The sequence below is a fragment of the Monodelphis domestica genome, chromosome 1 (assembly GCF_027887165.1).
Source record: "Monodelphis domestica isolate mMonDom1 chromosome 1, mMonDom1.pri, whole genome shotgun sequence".
NCBI classification, from domain to species: domain Eukaryota; kingdom Metazoa; phylum Chordata; class Mammalia; order Didelphimorphia; family Didelphidae; genus Monodelphis; species Monodelphis domestica.
Window position 1 is genome coordinate 82284359 of NC_077227.1, and position 8666 is coordinate 82293024.

Consider the following 8666-nt stretch of genomic DNA (forward strand, 5'->3'; position numbering starts at 1 on the left):
AAACCAAGTGGAGAAGCTGAGGGTTGAAATGAAGTTAACTGGAAAATTCTGAGCTTCTCGCTGGACTGTGAGCTCCTGGAAGGCAAGGCCCGTACTTTGCCTTTAGACCCCTGAGCTTGGCTCCCTCACAGTAGGCATTTAATGCCTGTTCTGGTCCCTTGATGCTCTAAAGGTAGTTCTGAATAGCAGCTCCCTCCTGCCCCCTGGTGGTGACTGCTACCCAGGCACTTGGGCATCGTCCCTCCTTCGAGCAGCTCCTGATGACGGGTCTTAACTAAACAGGACAGCAATGACCATAAGATCGATAAGGAAACTGGCCCGTGTTATGGTTCTAAAAGCTGACATTGATGTATAAGGCACGATGTACCCAGAGCCTTTAACCTTTCATCCTCTTCTATCCCGACATCCCAGCAGGCACTCTGGCTTTAGACAAGAAAGATGGCAGCTGTGGGGGTCACCCAGGCAGGGCTTGGGCCTGGCTGCTTGTGGCAGAGGGGGAGGGAGCTTAGCATGGCTGCACGCGAGCAGGGACTGGTTCTAGATGCTTCTCTTTCTGACCAGTCCTTGTTTCCCTCTTTCCTCCTTCTCTCCCTCCCTCCCTTCCTCTCTCTCTTCTTCTTTCTACACCCACGTTCAATCAGGAGGGTAGTGAACCCGTCTTTTCTAGCCCTCTGTGGCCTTTGGACTCTACCATTCTAATGTGGGTTCCCATCTGTGGGAGGCACCCACAGGCCAGCTAGATCAATAGCTCAGTTCTGAAGATTTCTCATCAGCTGTCCCTTGTGCTAGATTTATTCGTCAAATCCAGGTGAACTGTTTCTACACTTTAGAGAGAAATCATCCCACTTGCATTGGTAAAACACTTTGCATTCAGCATCCTTCAATCCTTACAGGGAACCCTGGAGGCAGGATCCTACCTGAGATATGCAGTACCATTGGTCATCATGGGTGCTCCCTCTGTCAGGGAAGCTCACACCCTTCTCTTGCTCACTAGATGACCTTTGAGAGTTGGTGTGGCTGAAATCCTTTATTTCCATCAGGCTTTGTTAAGGACAAGTTGGAGCCACTTGTGAGATCATGATGTCTAAATTCCACACCACTCTGCTAGGTTCATGTTTTAAAGTCATTGACAACTTTTCTCCAAGACAAAGGCTAAAAGGCTGATAAAAAAGAATATTATCCTGCTGTTGGTCTTATGGCTACGGGTCATGAAGCACTGTTGTCTAAAGAACTGAAAATGAGGTGGGCATGGACACACATATCTGTAATTCCTACCAGGAAAGGTCTGGACTAGTGGATATGCTGAATTTGGGAGTTCCAAGCTGAATCAGAAGGGTGAGAGGACCAAGATCAGAAATAAAGCTAGTCAAAGTTTCCATGAATGGTACAACCGAGATAGGGAGACCCAGTTTTTAAAAAATTATTTTTAATTTAAATTTTCCCATGGACATACAAAAAGTTGTCAAGATTTTAAAAGAATTTGAGTCCCCAATCCTCTTTCCCCCTCTTGAAATGGTAAGCAATTTCATATAAATCTGACATTTGAAATCGTGTACATCAAACATTTTTTGACATTAATCCTTTTGTAGAAGGAAATTTAAACAAAAAATTAAGAAAGTGAAAAAAGTTTGCTTTGGTCTGGATTTAGTTCTTTTTCTGGAAGCAGGTGTATTTTTTTTTAATCAGGAGTCCTTTGATATTGTTTTGTATCATTATATTGCGGAGAATAGCTAAGTTATTCATAGTTATTCATTGTAAAGTATTCCTGTTCTGTCACTGTGTTCACTGGTCTTCTGGCTCTGCATATTTCACTTTGCTTTGGTTCCTGCAAGTCCTTCCAGGTTTTACTGAGCTCCCCCTGCTCATTATTTCTTACAGTACAATAGTATTCCATTACCATCATATCCTATAACTTACTCAGCCGTTTCCCAATTAATGGCCATCCCCTTACTTTCCATTTTTTTGGCCCCCACAAAAAGAGCAGCTTTAAATCTTTTTGTACATTTAGGTCCTCCCCTTTTTGTTTTTTATCTTTTTCATACAGATACAAACCTAGCAAAGATATTGCTAGATCAAAGGGTATATAGCCCTTTGGGCACAGGTTCAAATTGCTCTCCAGAATGGCTGAATCTGCTCACAACTCTTCTAACAATGCATTAGTGTTTCAGTTTTCCCACATCTCCAAGTTTCGTCATTTTCCTTTTCTGTCACAAATGGGAGGTGGTACCTCAGAATGGCTTTAATTTGTATTTCTCTAATTAATAGTGATTTAGAGCATTTTTGCATGACTATAGAGAACTTTAATTACTTTAAGAATTGCTGTTCATATCCATCCTTTGACTATTATAAATTGAGAAATGACTTGTATCATTATAGATTTGGTTCATTTCTCTCCTGGCATAGGCTTTGAAAACCAAGGGTCACCTCCATGACAGGAGTAGGAATCTAATGGATGGAGTGTAAATAGTATAAATCCTTCATATTATAGATGAAGAAACTGGCACCAAGAGAAGTGAAGAGACTTATCTAACTCACACAGTTTGTGAATCTGGATCAATGAATGCTCTAGTTCTTCTCAGTACAGTAGGACCTGCCAAACTTGGTGCCATGCTGGACCTGCTTTAAATAATAACTTTAAATAATTTATGCAGGTTCTGGGAGTGGCCAATAAATGGCAAAGCCAGGACTTGGGCTTGGGTCTTGACTCCAGTGCTCATTCCATTATGTTTTGCTGTTTCTATTTGCAAATATCTAATTAAGAAGGTATTCACCTTAGCCACCTTACTAGAAAATTGTCCCAGGTCACTTTAAATCCATTTGATGATTAAAAAGAAACCCATCTCTGAGAGACAACTGAATGGGCACCCATAGCATTTCTTTTTTCTCTATTTCACCAAATGCCATTTCTCTTGAAAATGAGGAGGGTGTTTCAGATGGAGACATGGACGTTTACTTTAGAATTGGCCAATACCAGGCCCAACTGGGTACAAAAAGCAATACTCAAATGTTCACTTGGCTTCAATCATACCACCCCTCACTTACTTTATGGCATTTTTTTTCTTTTCTTCTCTCTGAGTTCCAAGGAAATATATGGTATTCTCGGTAATGTGTTCAGGAATTATCTGACCCCAGGCTACACTAGGAAGAAACTTTGGTAAAGAAACTTAGGACTCCAGCTATAAAAGTGATTCTCAGCTTCTCCAGCATCTTTCTTCATTCTGTAAGACTTTAAATTTAGGTTTTATGCCAAATATGAGAATTCTAAAGTAATATTGTGGTTGCTGATTTAAAAATATTATAGCTTAAGTCAAAATGACTTTTAGCAGCTTTATTTACAAAGAGGTGGAAAGAGTGAAAGTGGGAAAATGTAGGTAAAGAGACAGGAATTACTGCCTAGCTACAAAATACCCTAAATTTAATCCTAATGTCTCCAGCCTACAAATGTGAATCCGAAAGTAAATCTCACCAGAAGCCAAAGATCTAATTAGGAAGCCGAAATCCAAAGAGCCAGAATCTGCTGAGAACCTTCAGTGCACAGGATACCAAGACCCTCAATAATCTCACCAGAATTCACACTGAAGGGAGTGTCCTACGGAAGTGTCAATGAGCAGAGGATCTCCTCACTGAAGAACCAAGGAAGGAATCACTCCACTCACCACCATAAGCTGTCACAGGCTCCAAAGAGAGTCTTCTCTTCCAGTCTGGCTCACCAATGCGGAGTCACTGAATCCTTGAACTGGACTTTTTAAAGCAGTTTTCTTGACGTCACTTCCTGTTGTTCCTCCACTTTACAGGAGCCAATCGCAGTCTTTCAATTTGCCTAGCACTGCCCAGGGGGTGGATGGTGGCCTCTGGAGTCATCACCCACTTTAGCAAGTGACTTGTGAACTCTCATACCTAGTGACTGATAAGGTACTAAGTAGGGGTACTTAAGTTTTTGATTGATTAACTTAAAAGTTGCTGATAGACAAAGAGAGTTTGATTCACTCTTCATAATTCTTACATGTAAATCTACTATATTGATGGTCTAGGACCATGTTGGCAAACCTATGACACATGTGCCAGAGTGTGCCAGACAGAGCTGTTCCCCTCCCCCTCTCCATGCATGTCTGAGGACATTTTTCATTTTACCCACTCTCTGCCCAGCAGCCCAATGGGAGCACTTCCTTCCTCCTCTGTCTGGGGTAAGGGAGTGGCTTACACGTAGGGATTTGGGCACTTGGTCTCTAAAGAGTTTGCCATCACTGGTCTAGGTGGTATCCAAGTAAATCTCCACTGGATTTTGTTCCTTAGTAAAATTAAGAAGCCTCTAGCTTTCTCTTTCTTGTTAAGAAACCCTACCAGAAAATTCCTTTTGCTTTTTACTTCTTTGGCTTTACCCATGGAATTTTTATTTTAGTTTGTCTGGACTTTTGGTCAAGAACATAAATCCTTGTTTGTCTTATCTTTGTTTCTTGGATTGACAGCACTCTTCCAGACCTACATTTGTATGGGAAGGGTGATCAGCGATTCCACAGCTACCAGAAAGGATGACAGAGAAACCAAAACCTATCCTGAGAACACTAAGTCTTTGCAATAATTTTAAAGCTAGAGATGATGATCCTATTTAAACACTGACACCAGAAGGGATTTCCAGAGGCAAGAAGTTGTTCTTTTTAAAGAGAAGTATTTTATGCAGGTGATGTAATTTGTCAAATATTTACTTTCTTTATAACTTACATATTTGAAGGCTGCTTGGCACATTCAATATAAAAGTCTATTTAAGTATTGAGTCATATTTCTTCCCATTCCTCAGTTAGTGTATATTAGAAATCCTTAACATATCCTACTTGGTTTATAAGCAAATATAGAAATATAACAGTTACTGTAAGGATCTTATCATTTTGGATCTTGTCCTACCACTTTAATCATTATCAAAGCTTCAGAACTTCAGTCTTTTTGTCAGGGCCGACAAAGAAAGTACACTAAACACACCCAAGCCCAGAGTCTGGTAAAGAGAAGGGGGGGATGAAAAAGAAGATAACGAAGAGAACTCTTCATTTAAAACAAGAGGGGTAAATTCGCAATAGACCTTTGAGCGCATTGAGCAGCAATGTAATTCATTTTGTTAAAAAAACTATATATGTGTGTGTGTGTGTGTGTGTGTATATATATATATCATATATATATACATATAGTGTAATAATTGTTCAAATAAGCCTTGAGTAAATTTCCTGAAAACAGTGAAGCAAAACTACCTGTATTGTTATGTTACATTTTTGATGGATAGAACTTATCAGTTTTATAGTTTACATGACTATTAAAAGACATTTTTTTTTGGTCATTTGCTGCCAATATTGTTGTCTGAATTGTTTGTTTTTAGTGTTTTTATTTATAGTTATGGTTACTAAGCATTTTTATTTTTGTCTCTGCTTTCTTTTTTACCACTTGACATGAGTCTTCCCATGATTCTCTGAAACCTTTCTTTTTGGTATTCCTTATGGTGTAGTAATATTACATTATATTCATATGCCACAATTTGTTTGGCTGTGCCCTAATTCCCAGGAATATTAACTGATTTCCAAATTTTTGTTATTGCAAAAAAAAATGTTGCTAGTAATACTATTTTTTTTTTGCATATGAACTTTCTTCTCAGCTTTTCTATTTTTATCCAGTAGATCTAAGAAAGGCAAGTGCCCTGTAATTTCCCTTGACATTTTTTAGCTTTTGTTCTTCCATTTTCATTATGTAATTATTTTGTCTAATTCTGTAAAGTATTCACTGGGTAATTTGCTTGAGATAAGCTAAATCTTCATTTGAATAGTTATAATGGCAAACAATTCTTAATGAACTTTTAAAAATAATTGCTACAGTCTCTGATAATATTTTAATAGTTATTTTGCAACAATATTCACTTTTAAAATATTGGCCTATGCCTTGCTTTTGTTTTCTCCTTCTCAGAGTTGAGTTTTGCAATCATATTTGTTTAATAAAAGTAGTTTAGTAGGATGGCTTCTTTCTCTGTTTCTGAGGTTATATAACAAGTTTTGTTTTTTTTTCCCTTTAAATGTTTGATAGAATTCACTTGTAAATCCATCTGGCCTTTTTTTTTTTTCATTTGTGAGTACAGAATTGACTTGATGTCTTCTTCTATGACTAGGCTGTTTATATTCTCTATTTCCTGTTTGGTTCATTTGATGTTCTTATGTTTTTACAGATATTAATTTCATTTAAGTTTCCAGGGTTTTTTGGCATAAATTTGAGTGGTAGTTTGTGATAAATTTATTTCATTTCCATTCAGTGTGAATTCTCCCTTCTTGTTTTTGATTTTGATAATATGGTTTTATCTTTGTGGAACCAAATTAGTTAATGGTTTATTAATATTGTCACATTAACATGGGGATGATCTATCTGTTGAATAGATTTTGTAGCACAGGGGATGTTGTCCCCCATTGTGGGAATCCTTCAAACACAGATCACAATTCAGTTATGAGTTAACAAATATGTCCCAGGGAGCTGTTTGGTGCATTTAGAGGTCAAGTAGTTAAGTAGGCTTCCATAGCTAGTAGGTATCAGAAGTATGATCTGAACCTAAAACCTTTTGACTCTTTAGAACTCTTATTGTCACCTCTATGCCAAGGAGATATGAACTTGATTTTTAAACATTTTGATGACTTTCAGTATAATAATTTCCTTTGTAACACATTTTATTTTATGTAGTTAAAAATTATTCTGAGAAGGGGGGGCATGAAACAAACAAACAAAAAAAGGTGAAGAGCTCCTGCTCTATACCCAATCAATCAATCAAACAATATTTGATAAACATTTAGTTCCTACCTTCAAGGAATTTACAATCAAATGGGAATACGTTTTATATATTATATTACATATATAAAACTTCTTTTATCAGTTCAATGTTTTTATTTTTCATCACTCATTTGATTTTTAAACTGCCTTCTTTTGACATGTTAATGAAAAGATCACTAGAGAAGTTGAACTGAAAGAATTTAAAAAATCAGTTAAGATCTTGAGACTAGATAATGAAACATGCCTCCTCCTTCACAACATAGAGAGAATATGATTAGGATAGAATATCCCATATATTGTCAAATTTTTGCTCCAGATATTTTTGCTCAACTGTTTTTGTTACAAAGGAGTGAGTGTTCAGTGTGAGGATTGGGGATGGGAATTTACTGTGATGTAATGTTTTTAAAATTTCTTCTTTAGTATTCTTTTTCCTGAGTTATAATTTGTTGCCTTTCTTATTAAATTGCACACTTGATTCATTAGTCCTTTATTTTTTATCTTTAACATGCTCAAAGATATAGACTATTTCAGTTATATTCAATAACTGTTGCTTCACTGCTATCATTCTTTTTGCTGTAATTATTCACTGATTTTGTAGTTTGTTCTTTGACCCATTCCATTTTTGAATAGTTGTAATTATAGGAAGTTTGCCCTACATAGGGCCAAACAGAAGGAGTCTTATCTTTTCTATAACAGCCCTACAGATTCTTGAAGATGGTTATCTTATCCTCTTAAGTCTCTTACAGTTTAAATATCCTCATTTCTATTCACTGATCCTCATATGACATGACCAAAGTGCTCTGGGTAAGAGCATCCATCACCTGGTGGTTTTCTCTAAACTTGGGCAGATGATAGATGTTAGACATCTGTATTTAAAGCTTGCTTAGTAGGACCTTGCATTCTCCTGACCACAGCCTTCAAGAACCCAGGATCATTTGGGTCTAGCACAGTGAGGTGCCAGGGCATGCATGACACCAAATAGTGAAGATACCAGTCCTATTCTTAACGATCCAGGAGTTTACAAACCAGTATTTGCAAATTATCTCTGTATTGTATAACTGGATGAACAAATGAATGATAAAACTTAACAAATGCTTACTATGTGTCAGATCCAAGGCTGAAGGTCCTACATCCTAATCAGGAGACAATACTTAGAGTAATGGACAAGAAGGGATATTTTAGTCTAAGTCACAGGAATGGTGAATACAAGAACAGGACAGTTGATTGTCATGTCCTTTCTAGAAGCAATGATATTGATTTGATTACTGATCCCAGAGTAGAGAGGTGTAAAGTGGAGATGAAAGAGCAAAGGAATTGTGAACTGATTCAACCATTTTGGAGAACAATCTGGAATTATGCCCATGACCCTGTGTATGCTTGTTAATCTAGCAATTCCACTATTAGGTTTGTTTCCTAAGGTGATCGGGCAAAAAGAAAAAGAACTAGGCAGCTAGGTGGCTCAGTGAATAAAAGAATTAGGCTGAAGACAGGAGATCCTGAGTCCCAGATCTGGTCCCAGATACTTCCTAGCTGTATGACCCTGGGCATAGTCACTTAACCCCAATTGTCCAGCCGTTACTGCTCTTCTACCTTAGAACTGATACTTATTCTAAGACAGAATTTTGAGAAAAGAGGAAAAGCTATATGTTCTAAAATATTTATAGCAGCTTTCTTTATGTTGGCAAAGAACTGGAAATTGAGGGGATGCCCAAACAAGTTGTGGCATGTTTGTGATAGAATACTACTGAACTGTAAGAAATGAAGAGCAAGTGAATTTGAAAAAACATGTAAAGATCTACCTGAATTATGAAAATTAAATGAGAACCAAGATAATATCATATACAGCAACAGAAATACTGTGTGAAAAATAACTTGTGTAT